The sequence below is a fragment of the Protopterus annectens genome, chromosome 2.part0, assembly GCF_019279795.1.
Source record: "Protopterus annectens isolate FY-2018-M chromosome 2.part0, PAN1.0, whole genome shotgun sequence".
NCBI lineage: Eukaryota > Metazoa > Chordata > Ceratodontiformes > Protopteridae > Protopterus > Protopterus annectens.
In genome coordinates this window covers 1965614502-1965634587 of record NC_056728.1, presented here as the reverse complement: position 1 = coordinate 1965634587, position 20086 = coordinate 1965614502, and the positions used below count along the sequence as shown (strand labels likewise).

At 39.3% G+C, this 20086-nt stretch overlaps 1 protein-coding gene across 1 annotated transcript in view; it reads right to left on the bottom strand.

Moving 5' to 3' along the window:
• Positions 1–20086, bottom strand: part of FYN (FYN proto-oncogene, Src family tyrosine kinase) — a 1397726-nt gene that overhangs the window by 878788 nt on the left and 498852 nt on the right. The window contains exon 2 of the mRNA XM_044060462.1: positions 15087–15154. The gene's annotated coding sequence lies outside the window, so the exon portion shown is untranslated. The remainder of the gene's footprint in view (positions 1–15086; positions 15155–20086) is intronic.

The window sequence follows — 20086 nt, the reverse complement described above, 5'->3', positions numbered from 1 at the left end:
CTGTGTCTTGTGGAATGAGCCTGACTGGGCTGTTAGTAACTTACCATGATGAATAAAAAAGTAGGTACTGCAACTGGCTATACATTTTTAAATAGTCTGTTTAGAGGCAAACCTACCTTCTTTTCTTCTGCAAAGGCCATTAGCGGTTGTTCTACCTTATTTGGGAACTTTGTTCTGTTCTGATAATTCCTGATCTATCTGTGCACATACAGGGAATGTAAGATTTGTTCAGCTTTATTTTGTCGGTTTGGAAAGAACACTGGTAGGTGAACAGCTTGAATCAACTAAAGTTCTGATACTACCTTGGGCATAAGGGAGGTATTTGTTTTAACAGTTACCCTGTCCCTGTGGAAAACAATGGAAGGTTCTTTGCACATCTGGGCCTGTAGTTCTCAGACTCTCCTGGCTGAGGTAATAGCCATCAGTAGAGTGGTCTTCCATGTGAGCATCTTTAAAGGAGCAGAAGTTGATGGCTCAAAAGGTGGCAAGGTTATTTTTTCTAGAACATAGTTTATGTACAAAGAAGGGAGCAGGTTTCTTCGGGGAGATCTTAGATGTATAACTGCTTTTAAGAACTGTCTAACTTGAGGTGAGAATAAATAGGAGGGGAAAGGGGGAGGCAGGAGAGATGGTGTAAGCATGCACCTTGATACTGGAAAAAGAAAGACCATTGTGAAATAACCCCAAAAGATATTACAACACTAAATTTATGTCTGCATGGGAAGGCATGACACTTTTGTTCTGGCAACAAGGAGAAAACTGTTTCCATTTGGATAAGTAAGATTTTCTGATAGCAGACCTTCTTGCCTCTCTCAGGATAGACAGCATTTCAGTGGAGTAGTTTGCATTTTTTTTGGGTTACAGTCCAATCCTCCCTGCTGTTAGTTTGAGTGTGGGCAGGGGAGGATGTCTGACAGACTCCTTTAGCTGAGTGAGTAGATCTATCACCAGTGGAAGAATGCAGTTATCACCCTTCACTGAGAGTCAAGAAGAAAGAGAACCAGTGCTGCCTTGGCCAGAGACGGACAAGTATCACGCTCTGCTTGTCTGATATCACTTTTATCAGTAGGCTGGGGATCACAGGTAATGGAGGAAAGGAAAATAGTAAGAGGTCTGTCCACTTGAAGGAGAAGGTGTCTGTTCTCCAAGTCCCTGTCTGTTAGGTTCTTGAACAGAACCTTTGTAGTTGCCTGTTTTGATGACAGGTGAAGAGATCTATGCTAAGGTGTCGCTGTTGATGAATGAGGTCCAATGAGAAATCTCTCATTTCAGCATCCATTCACTGCGGTCCAGAAGGTCCTTCCTCAAAGAATCTGCTATGGTGTTGTTCTGCTCTGGGATGTACGATGCTATAAGTGTCAGTTGCAATTCTTGTGCCAACAGCCAAATCTTAATTGCCAGACTGCACAGGGGATAGGAATGAGTTCCCCCTTACTTGTTAATGTACCACATGACTGGGCTATTGTGCATCCAAATGTGCAGTGCTCTAAGGTCAGGCTGCTTTAAAAGGCTTTCATTGCTACAATTACTGGCAGCAACTCTTTATGGTTTTATGTAAAGTTTCCCTTGCACTGGGGTCTAGATACACTGCACCTTCAGAAGTTCTAAGTGTACTCCCCAAGATATCTCTGAGCTGTCTAAGGTGATGGTCTTGTCTGTCTCTGGTAGAGAAAAAAATTGCCGCTGAATTCTGTACGAGTGTCTTTCCACCAAATTAGCATCTTTTTTAAGCATGGGAGAAAAGGCATCAGGGTTTCCAGGGGTTGAGAGTGTTGTTTCCAAATGTTTTTTAGGAAGCGCTGGTGTTTCCTCATGTGTAGTTTTGCAAGGGGAATCATTAGAATGCAGGATGCCATGTATTCCAAGGCCCTTAGATATTCCCTTGTGGAGACTGTCTGTCTTGGCAGCAGGCTGTGCAGGCAATTTATCAGAAAGGAAACATTGTCTTGGTGTATATAGGACTTTTGTTGTACAATGCACTCAAAAAGAATTCTTGTCTAAGGTTGAAGCTGGGACTTGAGGAGGTTCACAGTGATGCCTACCTTCTGAAAGCAATCTATAGTAACTTGCAAGGCTGTCTGAAATTCCAGGATGGATTTTCCCTGGATGAGACAGTTGTCCAGGTAAGGGTAAATATGCACCCCTAATGTTCTATAACAGACTATAACCACAGCTGGACATCTGATGAAAACTCTGGGAGCAGTGGATAAACAAAATGGTAAAGCACATAATTTGTAGTGCAAACTTACTACCACAAACCAAAGGTATCTCCTGTGCTCCTTTGCAAAAGGAATGGGAAGATAGGTGTCCTTCAGGTCCAGAGTAACCATGCAGACTCCTAGAAAGATTGTGGGTCACGGGCAACAGTTTTTGAAGGTTTAACACTTTGAATTTGGGAATATGTAGGAACTTGATTGTGTGTGTGTGTGTGTGTGTGTGTGTGTGTGTGTGTGTGTGTGTGTGTGTGTGTGTGTGTGTATGTGTGTGTGTATACACACACACACACATATATATATATATATATATATATATATATACAGTTTATGATCACAGTCTCAAAGCCTGCAATTTAGAAACCCATAATCCTGAGACCATAACAATGCTAAAGCCTACAATATCTAAAAATCTCAAATGCAGAAAAAAAACTACCATTTTGAATCCAGGAACAAGTGCTAACATGGGTCCTGAAGTGGTATGGACCCAAGAATGGCTACTAAGATCGATCTTGCAGGTGGGCAAGTCCACGATTTTGATAATGTGGTCTTCAGCATTTTAGTCTTTTGACAGTATGGTCTCAGGATTATGAGTTAAGACTGTCGTAGTGAACACACACACACAAACACATTTAATGAACTTAAAATTGTGCCAACAAATTAATAATTTTATTAAGATAGTGGCCGTATGCTAACTCTCCCAGCGTGAAAAAAAAACTCAGCAGAGAAAGCAGGTAGACATTTACTTCAGGGTAAATATCAGTAACTGGCTAGTAAGTGCACTGCCTGGATTCCAGGAAAACAGAAATAAAAAGAGTACCTAAAATAATGAATGGGATGAATACTGCACTTGTTCAGCAAAGAGTATTGCAAGCTCCAGGCATAACTTCCAGTAACCTAGAGAATAGTACATGACAACTGCACAGAGACCTGATTAAAATAAATAAAACATTGATGGATTATATCAACTCAAACAAGAAAAGGCCTGAAAAAAATGGAAGAAGCATCAAAACCCACACCATCAACACCCACACATAGCAACACTAAACCCACATATGCGGAGGCCCTTAACATTAACCTGCCCAAGCAACAAGGACCTCCGAAGCTGATATGCAAACAAACAACAGTCACAACCAAAGTGACACATAGATCACAACACCAGTGTGCCACCCAACAAAAGACCCTAAAGGCAAGACAACGTGCTCAACACTTTAGTCATAGGTGACTCTATAGTCAGGCACACTGATGTCCCACTCACCAGGCTGAACAAGGAGAAAATTACAGTCAGCTGCCTGTCGGGTGCCAGGATCTGCCACAACGCATGCACTCAAGTCACTCCACAACAAGCACAAATATGACTCTGTCATTGTCCATGTTGGAGTGAATGACTTGAGACGTACCTCCCTGGACTACATAAAGAGAGACATGGAACAGCTCTCGGATCATATGGCCCAGGCAGGTATGACCCTATCCCTGAGTAGCATCCTGCCTTCGCCCAGAATGATACTACAATATAAGGACAAAATGATTGACTTCAACAATTGGCTAAGCTTCTGGTGTCATTCAAAGGGGATCCAGTATCTGTCTGCCTGTGATGACATGATCAACAAACCAAGATGCTTTGCAGGGATGGTCTGCACCTGTCGCACCTGGGATTCAGGTTACTGGCTAAAGCTCTTGCCACCCCTATAGTACCTTTTTTAGGCAAGGTTCAAAGGACAAAACCACCACCGTAACAGATACAAGCATGCAAAATCTGAAGGTAATGCTACATAATGATAGAAGTCTAAACCTCAAAATGCACTCTCTCGTGGCACTCCTAAAAATGGAGAACATTGACGTCTGTGCAGTAACTGAGACCTGGTTCAAGACTCCAGACAGCATCCCTGCAATACCAGGCTACAACTCTTACCACACTTTTTGGCCACCAAACAAAGACCGAAACACTAAAGGTGGAGGAGTGTCCATATTCACCAAGGATATTCACACCTCCAGGCTAGTTGCCTAACACAGTGCATCTGAAATTCTCCAGGTGCAACTAACACTAGGTAAGACTGCAATCCAAATTGTAGCTTGCTACAGATCCCCCACCATGCCCCAAGATTCTCACTACACCTCTCTAAACATACTGGAAAATATTAAGATACACCCAAACACCCTAATACTGGGTGATTTCAACTACTCTGCCATTAACTGGGAAAACTATTCAGGTACCAACACGTTTTCCCAACGTTTCTTGGAATTTATAAATTCCAATGCTTTGGATCAACTAATCCATTGTCCCACCAGCGGCTCCAGTATCCTAGACCTGGTCATTACCAACATGGAAAATAGATGCTCCACACCAGTGGTCACCCCTCATTGGTCAGGTCTGACCATAAGTTAATCACCCTTGACATCCACACCCTACCTCCACCCCCAGTAAGGAAACCTCTGTAAAAAAACATCTCCAAAGCCATCTTCATGCGACTCACGTCAGAAGTGACAAACTTCATGACACCCATGCAGATGGGATCTGAAACTTCGACTGCTGAATCCTACACTAAGGCACTGTACAAGCACATCCACTCGTGCATGAATTGTGCCATCTCAAATAGAACCAAGACGCTCTCCTCTAAAAAAAGGAAGCCAATCTGGTAGTCCTCTGCCATAAACAAAATATACAGCAGAAGGAAGAAACTGTTGCAGAAAAGAGGAAAATCCCAGGATGCAAAAAAACTCCCTTACCAGCTTCAGTAAGAAGCTGAGATCCCTCATAAAATCCTCCAAAGCTAGTTACGAAAATAAAATTGCCAAAGAGTCCAAAGACAACAACAAGGCATTCTACAGTTATGTCAAGACTCTAAATGGCAATGCTCAAATCTGCTACAACAGAATGGCATTAAATATACTGATCCCAAGGATATTGCCAATATCCTGGCAGATCAATTTAGTGCCAACTTCACCCCCCTCTCACCCCCAAAAGGGCCTATCTTAATACCAAAAGTTTGCCAAATTCTGGTAATCATGGCCACACAGGTAGAAACCGCACGCTCCAAAGCTAAGAATGCAGCATCCATGGGAGCAGATGACATCCAGGGCTATGAACTACAAAATTAACTGGCACCTCACCTAAGTGTCATATTTAATCATAGCCTCACCTCAGGCTTTGTGCCCAGTGAGTGGCGCACAGCTACAGTTATCCCACTCCACATGGGGGGATCCACCTTGGATCCCGGGAACTACTGTCCCATCAGTCTGATGAACCTGATCTGCAAGGGCATAGAACGCATTATCATGGAACTTATAAACAAAGACATTGGCAACCTTCAATCACTGGACCCCACCCAGTTTGGGTCCATGAAGGGCCGATCTTGTCTCCTGAACCTGTCTGACATCTTCGAATCAGTCTGCAGAGCTGTGGACGAGGGTAAGGCGGTCCACACAGCCTATCTGGAATTCAGCAAGGCCTTCGACACCATCCCCCACTCTAAAATTATAGATAAACTTACTAAGCTGGGCATCAATCCCTACATCACTCGATGGGTTGCCAACCAGCTTACTCCAAATCCAGCTCCAGACAAGTGACAAGTGGAGTACCTCAGGATTCAGTCTTGGAACTGCTCTTGTTTGGCATCTACTTCTCTGAAGTACAGGCCAACAATAAGTGACTCTGGCTAACAAAGTTCACAGATGACTGTAAACTGGGAGCCATTACTGAATACTGAATGATGTGGATATTCTACAAAAGGGTCTTACAGAAACAGATGCTTGGTGCCAGAGCCATGGGCTCAAGCTTAATGCCAAGAAATGTATAGTTATCCCCTTTGGGAAAAACCATGTACCGATGAATTACCACAGAGGTGGCAGTACACTAAACACCGAAAGTGTAATGAGAGACTTAGGAACACAAGTGGACAGTGGTCTCAACTTCGATAACCACATCGCTACAACAGTCAGGAAATCCTTCTATATAGCATACCTCATCACTAAGGGCTTTTCATCCAGAAAAAAGGAGGTAATTGTCCCACTGTACTCATCCCTCATTAGAGCCATTATAGAGTACAACGCCCCGTTTTGTATGTACCTCACAAGACATCTGCAACAGCTGAAAAGGCCACATAAATACCTCACTAAAAGAATCACAGGCCTAAAGCAGATGCCCTATGCTGACCGTCTAAAAAACTCCAACTATACTCTGTGGCATATTGTCTATTCAAAGGTGATCTCTGCTTAACATACAAGGCCATGTCAAACCCTGAGCTGTTAGACATGCTCCACTTAAAGAAATCCCACTCCCTCAGAACCACACACTCCAGGGATCTAAACCTTGTCATCACAATGAAAAAACATGTTGGAGGGATAGGTTTCTGACCCAGAGACTCTCCATACTCTGGAATAGACTGCCCATACATGTCAAGCAGAGTGCCTCCTTGACCCTCTTCAAAAGGAACCTTGACAATTGGATGGGAGATAGGAAATTCACCCTGAAGATCACATCAGTCACCTTACTAGACAGGGGTCCAGTAAAGTAAATATTGTGGGAAGAAATATCCAGGAATCATGGCTAGGCTTGTATAGGCCCTAGGGTCGATAGCCTCGTACCGATCTATGAACCTATGAACAGATACTCAGATGAGCTGATAAAACTCAAAAATCAGCTGTCAAAATAAAGAATAGGCTGACTGGATATAACACTGCCCAAGAAGAGATGTTTCAAAAATAACAGAATTAGCGGAGCGAGCATGTACGGAAAACCTAAGATTTTCTGCTGTTCCAGAGAAGCTGTAAGGAATACACTGCATTATTTTATTTATTTAACATTTGTTAACTGGGAAAGTCTGACTTGGAACAAAGCCAATTTTCAGTGGAGGCCCGGGGAGAAACGATCCAGATACATGTCTTTGTAATGTGGGAGAAAACTGGAGCACCCAGAGGAAACCCACATGAATACAGAAAGAACATGCAGACTCCGCACAGAAGGCACCCCAGCCAAGAATCAAACCAGAGAACCTCTTGCTGTGAGGCGACAATGTTACCGCTGCGCCATATTAATTTTTTGAAAGCACAAATAAGCAAACTGGACTAGTATTCCACAGCAGGAGGTGGTAAGTGAAATGGCACGTCACGTGTGTGTTCCAAATCTGGCTATGAAGAAGCAACCTAGACCTTTAATAGTAAAGACGCAGTCTGACCAGCAGGAGGAGTTGATTCTGATACAACTGTGGCAGAAGGACAAAGTACTAAAAATGGGAGACAGCGGACTGTTTGTGGAGAATGATTACTCACTGTACACCAGGGCAGAAGAGGAATAAATTCACAATACAACTATTCAGAGAATGCTGAGAAGCAGGCATGACATTCAAATTGCTGTTCAAAATATTATTTCCTGGAGGGACAAAATCATTTTTTGATGCAGTACATGCTAAGGAGGAAATACAAAAGTTTGTCCAACAAAAAGTAAGCTGTGAAACAGAAGAATATTCTGATTCCGGTAATAAAGACCACATAGAGACTTTGCCAATGAAATCTTTTCCATTGTTTCAATGGAAAATGCTTGAGAGAAGAAAAAAGCACAAAAGTTGACTAGTAGAATTGAGAGTATGTTGGACATGAAGCAGAAAGGATTTAGAAGATGGAATGAACAGGAATAAAACCAGTAACTTGGAAATTAACAAACGTTTGATTACGAAGCAATAATTACACTTGTGAAGCATGACAGAACAAGAAATCCTGAAAATACTGGACTTCTTGAACCATGTTAAACTTGTAGGGGGCTCTAAAGCATATGCCCTACCTCTTGTCATTAATGTTTGGAAAAATACTTAGGAGAGAGGAAGAGGAGGGAGAAAGTTAATGGTAAGTAAAACAATTTTTCTTAATAGAAATATTTTTATAGCACATGATTTTCTTTGCGTGCTACAAAGTAAAATTTTCTCAGTTATTTTTAAGTGTAATGGGGATACTAATGTAAACAGGTGCTCACATTTTTTTTTTTTTTTTGCTTTCTTTCTCTTTCTCCTTGTTCAGTTTTGGGAAACGTAGGCACTGCAATGTAAAAAAAGAAGAAAAGTCTGATCAAAAAAGTGTGACTAAAGAAAAACTGATGTACTTTTTCTCATTCCTGCATAGGAGAATGACTGGGTTAAGACCCTTAGCTTGATCTAGTAAGAAGGTTTGACAGAAAGCAAGTAAATGAAAAAGAACACTGAATATTATACATTTTTTTCTAGCAAAGACATGTATGCTTAGCAGCAACTCTATATCTGGTCCTTGTGTCTCCACAAAGACAATCTGATAAAGAGAAATGGCTAGGAGATAAAGTTTTCCGAAAGCATTCAAGTGTTTTCCCAGCTAGGACAGCTATACAAATAAGAGAAAACTAGTTAGCACTTAGTGGAAGCACAGGATGCACCATGCATCTTAGCAAGGATAACCTTTCTTTTAGGTTAACTCAAGACTATGAGTGTGGCTATCAGTTTGGGGCATGTGTTCCTATTACGAGGACAAAACTTCAATATCTGAAGATATATATAAGTTTTGTGTGTTAGCACTGAATTACTACATTTTAGAGGGATATATATATTTTTTGAGGGCATTCAATAAAACAAAAAGTTTTGTAAAATGTGATATAGGCTCAAATGGATGTGACAAGAAACAACTCTATAAAAGTTCAACCTGCCAAACAGTGTATGCATGTAACACAAAAGCTGGAACTAGACATTTAGCAAAAAAGATATTATACATAAAGGGGGGTAATAACTTTTTAACACAATGATGCTTTCTGTAATGTTTTAAATGTCAATGGTCTCACAGATAAATAGAGAAAAGAAAGAATAGTGAACTATATTAAAATGTAGAGTGCAAATAGCTATGGTACTGGAGATACACTTGGAAAGAACTGAACATGTGAATTTGATAATGAAAAATTTTCAGGATGGTTATTCAGTGGAATATCTAGAATAAAGGAAATAAGGAGTACTTATATTAATTGCAAGAAGAGCTCCAACAGTAATAGAAGAGGATAAAAAAGATAATAATGGCAGATTTGTAATGCTAACATGCTACTGGCAAGGCAAGAGGATTACACTGACATGTATTTGTATTCCACCTAAAACTGTTATAATGGAGCTTAAGAAAATTCTGGGAGAAATAATCAGTTTTCAAGGAATATTACTTATCTTTGGGGACTGGAATTCCATTTGCAACAGTGAATATGTGTCTGGGGGCACAGAAGAGAAAATATAACAAAGGAGGGTAGATTTTGAAGAAACTTATGAAACTACTTGGTATGGAAGATATGAATTCAGTAACAGGAGTTTGGAGAGAATTTGCATATTACTCCCCAAGATATAAAAACTGGGCTAGGCTAGACAGAATTTACATTTCACAGGAACATGTGCATTTAATTGATGGTCTTGATATGCACCCAATAACTCTTTCAGATCATGCACCAATAATAACTAAAATAAAAATGCAGGATAATGAAATAAAAATGAGACACTGGCTCTTTCCAACCTATCTGTTGAAAAGAGACAAATTTAAGGAATGGGTAGTGGAGAATATTCAGGAGCTGCCCGGGAAGATAGAAATTTCTTCTGAAAATATAGCTAGGGAGTGGGATAAAATTAAGGCAGAGTTTAAAAATAGAGTGGAAATAAAAAAAAGGGAACTATGGTTAAGAAGTAACAAGAATTATTTAGAGGGTTTGACAAATGTTAAAGTATTGCAAAATAGGGGGATTCTGACAAAACAAGAAGAGGATCAATTGCAGAATGTTAAGCAGAGAATAATGGATTACCTCAACATTATACACAAATTTAAAAAGATTGCTGTTTAAGCAACTGTTTTTGATAATAACACTAGAGCACAAAAACTTTTAGCATGACAACTCAGGCAACAAAATGTAGAATGGGCTGTCACCATGCTTAAGGAGACTACAACAAGGAAGGAGATGAGAGCCTGCAGACATATTAGGAATATTTCAGAAATTCTATAAAAGTCTGCATAAACCAGAGAAATATGGAAATCAAGAAAAGATACAACTGGAAAGGTTTATGGAAGAATTAAATATCTCAGAGTTAGAGGTAGATGAGGCTCAATTACTAATGGTTATGAAAGGAGGGGACGAGATAAAAATAGATGGTATTGCTGTGGAAGTTTGGAAGCTAGGATGGGTAAAAGATCTTGTAGATTTTGACAGTATTTTAAGAGGAGGAGAAGTACTAACATCGTGGAAGAAAGCACTGGCAGCTGCAATACCTGAGGAGGGTAAAGACCCATCAAATCCAGCTTCATACAGGCCCATTTCAATACTAAACCATGACTATAAAGTGTTCATGTCTATAATGGCTAAAAGAATGGTAAAACTAATGCCAAAATTGACAGATATGGATCAAAGTGTTTTTGTGGAGGGGAAGTAAACATCTGACAACATTAACAGAACAATGATGATCCAGAGGGAAGCAGAATGTAAGGAAATATCACTGCTGTTAGTAGCTCTTGAAGCAGGGAAAGCATTTGACAACGTAAGCTGGGACTTTATGAGAAGGGTAATGGAAGCATTTGCATTTCCTGAAAAAAAATTATAATGTTGATTAGGAGGGTATATAAGGGATCAAAATTGAAAATTAAAGTGGGTGGGGTCCTCTGATAATTTCTGCTTGAGCTGAGGAACCAGGCAGGGGTGTTCTCTTTCTCCTTTGTTATTTTTATTATATTTAGAACCACTGGCAAAGAAAATAAGGGACTCAGAAATTCAAGGGATACAGTTGGTATGGTAGACAAGAAAAGCTGGCTCTATTTGCAGATGATATTATTTTATACCTGACAAAACCAGAAAGAGACATTACAGTGTTATGGAACATTTTGAGACTTTCACTCTTTTTGGGATACAAAATTAATGAAGCTAAACCAAAAGCAATAGTGGTAAATTATGTACTACATATGAATTGGTTCAGCAATATCCATATTTATGGGGACATGATAACATGAACTATTTACGAGTATGGATTAAAAATTATTCTGGTGTGGCAGCTAAGGATATGTGGGAAGAGACTAAACAAACGATAATATAAAAATTGAGAAAATGGAAACTTTGTTATATGTATATATAGAAAGTAAGATACAAGCAGTTAAATGTTTTTAGTCTTATACACAGGTCAGGTATAATACTTTTATCCAGAGGAGAAGTTGTGCATAGCAATTAATCAATTAATAAAGAGCTGAAAGACTTTATCTGTGAGGGGATGATGGCAAGAATCAAGTCAAGTGGGATAAGTTGATTCTTCCAGTAGACCAGGGCAAATTGGGATTACCTGATTTGAAGGGGTATTTCAGAGCTATAATAGTTAATGATCGTATACATAGCACAAGCAAAAAACTATAATTCAACATGGAAAGGAATGATGATGATGAAACGGAGAAAGCTCAATAAATAAGGAGAGACTGGGATTTTGGAAGCAGGCCTTTAAGGAGAAAAACAATAATCATACAGAATATTATCTATAAAGTAGCCAAAAGTATCCTAAGAACTAAGCCAACACGGGAATGGAGAAAGGACATTCTGATGATAGGGATGACCGCAATTAGGGATATAGACAACAGACAAGAGAGGGCTGGAATTTATTGGAGAAAACCGGCAAAGGAACCAAGGTATTGGGAGCAAATAACTAGAGAGGGAAAGATGACAGAATGGGAAGATGCCAAGAATGTATTAGAACTACAGGTTAGAGACTCCCTTCTGTATCAAGAATTGATATCAGAGTATAGGCAAAGAAAATAAAATGGGGGGTCCTAAATGAAAGACCAGCACTGGTAAAGTTTTTAGTAGAATCTAATACAGAAGCTGCCATTAAAAAAATAATAATTAGTAAAGCATATAAAATATTACATGAGAACTATAAGAATGAATCAGAAGAGGTTAGAAAGGATTGGAAAGCGAGACTAGATAAACACCTAAACACCTCACAAAGAAACAATGGAGGATATATATGTGTGTCTCCCAAATAGGCAACAAAATCTAGAAGATTTAGGATTTTTGCTTGGAAGTGTTTACATAGACATTTTTATACCCCAAGTAGACTTCAGAGAATTTTTCCTCAGGTAGCTAGCAAATGTTGGAGGTGTCACTGGGAAGAAAGAGGTAACTGAAAACATATCTTCTGAGAGTGAAGTGAGTTGGTGGACTTTAAGGATTCCCTGCAGAGTGCACTGTCAGAGACGCTGGGTGGGCAGATTGGCATGACGAAGGAGATGATTTTTGTGAGCTATGATACATAATCGGAATTGACTAGACATGGTTAAGAATTGCTGTGTGTAATTATGCTGGCTGTCAAAAAGTAATCAATAGAAAATGGAAATCAAAGTCTAAACCAACTGTACTAGAAGTTGTGAATATTGTAACACAGATAAAGCAACTAGAACTGGAATCTTTAGAAAAGGGTAGGAGCAAATTACATAGAAACAAAAATGGGAATTGTGGGAACAATGCATACAGGGGTGGAATGAAGTTTAAAAGAAGGCAGGACTTGAATGAGATATGTAAAGTATGACTGAGAATGACTGGGTAGATTATAAAAGATGTCAATACGGTTTCGGATGTATAATGCTTGTAACTAAGATTATGTCAATATGGTTAGTTTTCATTTGTATAAATGTATGATTACCTATGTTATACGTGATAAATTAATAAAGCTGTTATAAGTGATAATTTAATAAAGATGTTTCTTGTTTAAAAAAATAATGGCCATATTCTTCTAGGTATTGAACACTTCTATGTAGGTGAAGCAGGAACTGGAGTTTTGGACAGAGGTCTTCATTTACTGTTTAGCTTCTGTCTCTCTTCTTATTTATAGTCAGAAGCAGTGGGTATTGAATGAAAAAACAAGACTGTGGCTATAAAGAACAGAATCAGATTTATCCTTAAGGGCTAACCCTCCATGTATTTACCTGGCGACCAGTAATTCAGAGTGTCTGTGAAGAAATATGGTTATGATGAGGTTTGCTCAGAATTTTGATTGATCCAAAGTTCCTACTCAAGTCTTAAAATATATACACTTTCATATGGATTTCTAAGCTACAGATTCTACAGTCAGAAAAGGCTTCTGTTTGTCAGCATTGCTGCCATAAAGAGACAAAGCCCTGGCTATCGCCCAGGCGATGAGAGTTCAAAAGTGACTTTGGCACCTGATAGTTGTGGCAAGAAGGATGAGTGGACCCAACCAGACGGATGGGAACAGCAGAGCTTACTGCATTCACTGCCATTATCCTTCAGCTGAGGGTGGTAATGTAGCTTGGTCGACCAAGTGGTGGGCATTAGGCTCATCAAGCCAACAATGCATGGTAGGCATTTAATAAGTATGTGGTGGCACACACACTTGCACGAACAGAGTGCTGTGAGCCACTACAGTGATGCGTTTCATACACTCTCCCTTATCAGGAGGTGGGTTAAGGCTATCCAAATGCTCTCACTGCCAGAATACCAGTGAGAGCACATAGGATCGCATGGCTGCTTGAAGCTCTCTCCTCAACTTCAGGAAGAATCCCTGGAGTAGAGAAAGAAATGGACATTGTCTGACTGGGGAAGTACAGGGGGCAGAATTCTCCAAGAAAAAAGGGCATTTGTTAATTTTAGTAACATCTTGGAAGGTGTGAACTGTAACCAACAGTAGAGAATTAGTCTATCAGTCCCGTTCTTTTCACTGTGCATTGCACACTGGCTCTACGAGTATCAGAGCATAGATTTTATAATGGCAAAATAACACAGATATACTTGGTATTTTTAAGATTCTCCACATAATAGGCAATTAGGGTCCATTTTCAGAGCTGATTATAAATGGTATTTTAAAAGATGGGGAACCTAAGCTGAGATGCTGATGTAAATTATTCTTAAAAGAAAATCTTTATCAAATGGCATTACCGCTTTATGCACAACCGCATTGTTTACGGTAAACTGAAAACTTAAAATCACACCCCTGCATGAACTTTGTGTGTCTTTGTAGATTCACAGAAAATGTGTTATGAGCCTTTTCAGTAGCAGTGTATCGTAAAATGTAAACTGACAAGTGTGTGTATTGGAAGAAAAAGATGGTAGAACATGATTTCTTTACCTAAGATGACCAAGGCAAATCCACTGTTACAGAAAATAGGTTGCACAAGCTGAAAAATAAAGGAGTAGTACCAAGCCACAAAAAGATACAGCTTAAAAAGTGTGTGTGTGTGTGTGTGTGTGTGTGTGTGTGTGTGTGGCAATCCTCTGCAATAGTGAAGGTACAAGTTTAAATAATTATTGGCAAACTACACCACGAGATGATCCAAATGTCAGTACCAAAGGAACAAACCTAACCCAATATCAAAACACCAGGCACGATGGTTAATGACTTTACATCATTTATTCAAAAATATCAGTCCTGTGTCATGCAACACATACAGCTGGAACCTCTCTACTGAATGAAAGCTAAGGAGACTGAATTTGTAAACATGTCAAGCTTTATGCATTACAAAGGTTGAACAAGCAATGCTCGCTGTCCTGCATAATAAATGAACTGCTCTACAATGGTTTACAGGCAAAAATCATGAATTATTAATCACTACAATGCCGAGCTTTTACACATTTAGATGTAAAATTAATGCACAACAACTGGTTACAGAAAATAGCTTCTACTGTCCTATTTAAATTCTGGTTTAGAAATTTTGTTGAATTATTAACTATGCTTTACAGAAGACTGGAACCGCCTAACTCACAAATGGTACAGCATTACCACAGAGGGAGAAAAAAGAGAAAACTGGCAGCCAGAATTCCTACAGATATAACTCGCATCATACATCCCTCATGAGAAAATTAGTTAGCATAATTATGTGATTCGTATTTACTAAGCAACGTAACATGCTTACCAGGAAAAGTCCCCACAGATGATAAGTTTACTTGCAACGCATTGCTTCATACAACAGCAAAACTGGCCCTGTTGAAAATAAAAAAAAAAAAACATTTGATGAAGTAAATTGCTCTCTTTCCCTCAAATCTGTAACTGTAAGCAATGTTTATATTTGCTACCATGCCAAGATAAGGGCGTTTTGCGATGTTTGTTGGACAGCTTACTCTCTGAGGAGATGACTTAGAAACATTGCTAACAGTATATGCAAGATAAATAGAGTTTCACTGTGTGCATCTCTGGCTCTGAATTGACAAACAGAGCTCAGTTTTCAGTTTTCAAATATCTTCTTCCAGGAAATTAACAAGATGACAGTAACAATATCACAAGATGTAAATCTGTCATACAGTGATAAGATAAATCAGCATTTGCAAAACATGTCGTTACCAGTTTAGTACATTTCACAAATGCTTTATTCCACAGTTTATTTATCAACTAAAACTTTCAGGTGGAAAACAAATTGCTCAAGATTATTTCATTCTAGACACAGATAACAGTACAGAGACATTTGGATAAATTGCAAAGCTGAGTTGACTAATTAAATGTAAACGGACTGCAACAAACTATGGGTGGGATTCCTGAGAGCTCAGTATGGCTGCACCAAACATTACAGACCTACTATCCATGTGTAATGCTTACGGTGACATAAATATTAAAATATGAAAGACCTTTTTTTTACCAAAGCGTACCACAACAGAAATGTCATTATACTGTTAGACCTCCATGATTCACAAAGCTGAAGTGCCCAGAGTTCCATAATTAAAAACTCCAATGTGATCAACAGAACTGCATCATTATGTATATCATTTAACCAGGCACCTAATGCCTTGTACAACTTAGCAGTATCCAAAGCATGATGGGAAGAACAACAGCAGGGCTGTGGCAGTTAGATTTAGCAGAAGAGCTTGGCAGCTCAGCTGGCATCCCCTCTAAGCAACAACCATCACCAGTGAAATTGTTCACTGTATGTAGAGCAGGAGAGGGACAGAAGTTCCACTGCCTAGCCATCTGGCCCCAGTGATATGTAGCTCATCATTCTCAGTACTGGATGTATAGCTGACCACAGAATGCTCATTTACATTCCAGTACATCATGCCCTGCTCCTTATACTGATTTGCACTACACAGCACTGCAGGCAACAGCAAATGTGATGGTCACAAGCTGTAATGATGCAATACCAACGTCATCACATACCACTAATCAGTGGAAAGGGGTTGTGGTCTACACTAAGTAACATTTTTATGAATCCCACTTTTATGTCCACAAGGCTGGACATAAACTCTAGAAATAAAATGAGCAGAATACAAAACAAGGTGCCCGAGTATAACAACGACAAGGATAACAGGAAATGTTAATTTTTGTAATCACATCAACTGTGTATCCCAATAATGTAAAAAATTAATATAAACATGCATTTTAACGTGAAATGGAAATGAGGCAGAGTGCAAAAATCTTGAAATGTACTAAGTTGTGGAGAAACCTATCCAGTTTTCCGTAATAACCTTACAAAAATCTTACCAAAGCTGCTAAATATACTTTCAGAACTTCACCTCCTTGACAGATCCTCCTTCACTCCAACAATATACTTAACTACACTACCATATAAATTTTAGTAGTCTCCAATTGCTATAGGGAATTTGTTTCTATTTTCAGATATAATTCCATTATATATTTTTCCATCATTTTACTACTTTATTGTCAGCTATAAATCTAACAGGTACTTGCATTGTATATATTATATTATATTTTTTCTTTTTGCATATGGTCTTCATGCACTGCATATTGGTTATTTTCTTTTTAATTTGGTCCCCTTGGACCTCATTAATAGCGGCCTGGCCCACAATGCCCCACATCCATGTCAGGTCAATCAGCATCCTCCTACCCGCCCCCCCACCCCCCCGGGGGACCGGTCATAGATCTTTATGGCAAATTCGTGTGTTGGCCTTCTGTGCTTCCATCTGATGTTTTTTACCCCTTAATTATTATTATTATTATTATTTGTATGACTTACCCAATTTATCTTCCCCAGCCGCCACACTGGTTGCATCTGAGGGCAACTGCCCTCTTAGTACCACACCTCTTCCCCCTTCTCTTGGAATGTCACCAGCTAGCTCCCTCCCTCCAAGGATGGGCATGCCCTTCATCTTTGTTGCTCTGAAAGTCAGCCTTAGCCGTTAATAAAATATACATCAGCTGGGCCACTGTTTTGGCTTAAATCGCTATACGCCACTGGAGTGGCCACATTTTGGTAATTTTCTTGAGTTTGTACTTCAAGTCTGAATCTGAAATTGGTTCAAATGGATCAGTACTCTACACAGGTCAATTTTGTTAATAGCTAAATATCTACCTTTTCTGAGTTTCAGTAACATAATGCAGTGTAAAGGACCAATACTGGCAAGACAGAAAAAAACCTACTCAACACAAATCTCTCTTCAGCCAGATAAGTAGTGTTAACTTATTTTTATATTGTTTTAATTCTAAAAGACTTGATGGAGGCAGACATGCTAGTATGATTTTGTCAGTGGTAGATGGCGACTTTAAAGCACGGGGGGCTACATGAAGTAACTGACTGGAGTTAAATGGAACATGGTTGGGTTGTATTACGACACGTCAAAGACCATTTCTAGTGATCAAACATTTTCTTCATGTAATAGCAGACGGGTCAGAGACTTTCATACACAGACTACCTTAGTCCCCCCCTCATTGTAATCACTTCATGGACTATATATTCACCTCAGATATCTGAGTGCAATCAAAAAGGCCAGCCTTAGGTGAAACTGAGCCCAAGACAAAGGACTCTATGGGCCCCCATTGTACATTGGTCCTCCCTTTCACTTCCCCAGGGCCCCAAGTGCCCATCAGCTATCATTTCCTCCCCCAATCTGACCCCATACTATTCAGATTGTTTATTTCTTTCTTGTTTTATCAGTGTTTGTCTTCCATCATTTAACACAATCTAACTGGCCAACATTCCACTGGAATAAGTGTGGAGGAAGTAACTAAATTAAGTCAAGCATCTATGGGAAGGTAGGCCTAGAACTTAAAGGGCTGTAGATGCTATTAGGTATATATTATGAGCTAATTTATAATCTTTTCATCCAATGATAATCTGATCAAAAAATGCAAGAAAATAAAGAAGCTCGGTCTTAAATTCTTCTTTCAATGAAAAATAAGTTGAGTGAAGCCTAATGTTCAAAGCTAACAACACAGTAGTTCACAATAAACTGAAATAATAAATGATATATAAATCCTACCTAGGAATACTGCCTGCCTTTCTAACCCTCCAAAACAAGATACTTACCTGTACCCTCCGGGTTAGACTGGGATGAAAGTAAAATCACAAATGGCCAAAGGGCATACATTATACACCTGAGGGTCTGATGAAGGAAAACAGAGCACCTAGATAAAATCTACAGATAGGGAGTACATGCGGACTCCACACAGAAGGAAACACTGCCAAAAACTCAACTAGAGAATCAAGTGCTGTGAGGAAGCAATGCCACTTGCCTGTGATCGGCTGCTATAACATATATTCTACCCAGAGTTCCACAGCGCAACCAACAGCCCTCACACCCAAGTCACATTCATTGACTATGCATACCTTAGATAACAGACTGTAATAAAATAAATACATCTGTCCACAATCATATAACAAACGCACACAGATGTGACCATCAACTACAGACAGTTATATGAGTGTGACAGCATACCTTGGATATTTGATTGTAATCAAACTAACATGTACATAAATAACTGTCACAGAGGAATGTGCCTTCTCAGTTCATTGTTGTCAGAATATGGTGCACAACACACTGCATCTCCCAACTTACCTCTCAACCCTGTAGTTCAAAAATCAAGGAGGCAGCAAAAATAATGGGGAAAGACCAAAATTAGAGACAGATGTCGCCTTTAATTAAGAAAGTTGCTAGAACAAAAGGTTTTGCATTAGTATGCTTTTTCTAAAAGCTGTTAAGTATGAAACCCGTGCATCTATCATTATTTACTGAGGGCAGTCCTCAGTGATCTGAACGAAAAAAAAAAACAAAAAACAAAAACAGAAATATTACAAGGAATGGACCAAAATATGAGGGGAAATTAGAGACAGTCTGCAAATTCAGGGGCAGCTGGGAGCATCTATGCTGGCCCCACCACACACACACACACACACACACAAAACCATCAATTATAGCCACCTGTATGACTCTGGCTGTACACCACAGTACTTTAACTACAATGAAATGAATGAATGAAAAAATAATACATAAACTGCCACACAGGAATGTATCTTCTCAGCTAGCTGTTGTCAACCCACTACAACTTCCCCACTCAATACATTTTAACATCCTAACTCAAGAAACAAGGAACACACTAAACAAATGTGGAATAAAAGAGCAAAAACTGGCTCCCAAATATGCAAAGTCTAGAAGACTTGGGGTCTTCTTTGGAAGGGTTTGCATAAATATTTTTATACCCCAGGCAGACTCCAAAGATTTTTTTCTCAAGTAGATTGCAAATGTTGGAGGTGCGACGGAGAAGAAAGAGGTAATTGGGAACCTATTGTTTGGGAGTGTAATGAGTTGTCTGACTTTAAAAATTTTCTGCAGACTACTTTAACAAAAATACAGGGTAAGCAAATTGGAATAACTAAGGAATTTTTTTTTAGCTATGATGCAGAAACAGAATTACCTAGACATATTAAGGGTGTCTATATCAGATAATCAAACTTTTAAAAGTTTGAATGTCATATAGTCGACACCATATGATCGAACTTTTAAAAGTTTATAAATCAAATAAAAATAAATAAATCACAGAAAAAAACTACCTGAACGTTTTAAGCAGGGGTGCAAGCCCCCCAGCACCCCCCACTCTTTAAATATACCAACTCCGAGATCGCACTACAGTGCAGAAAAGGGAAATCTTCCCATTCCGCACTGTAAGGAGAGCTCCGTTGAAACGTTCAAA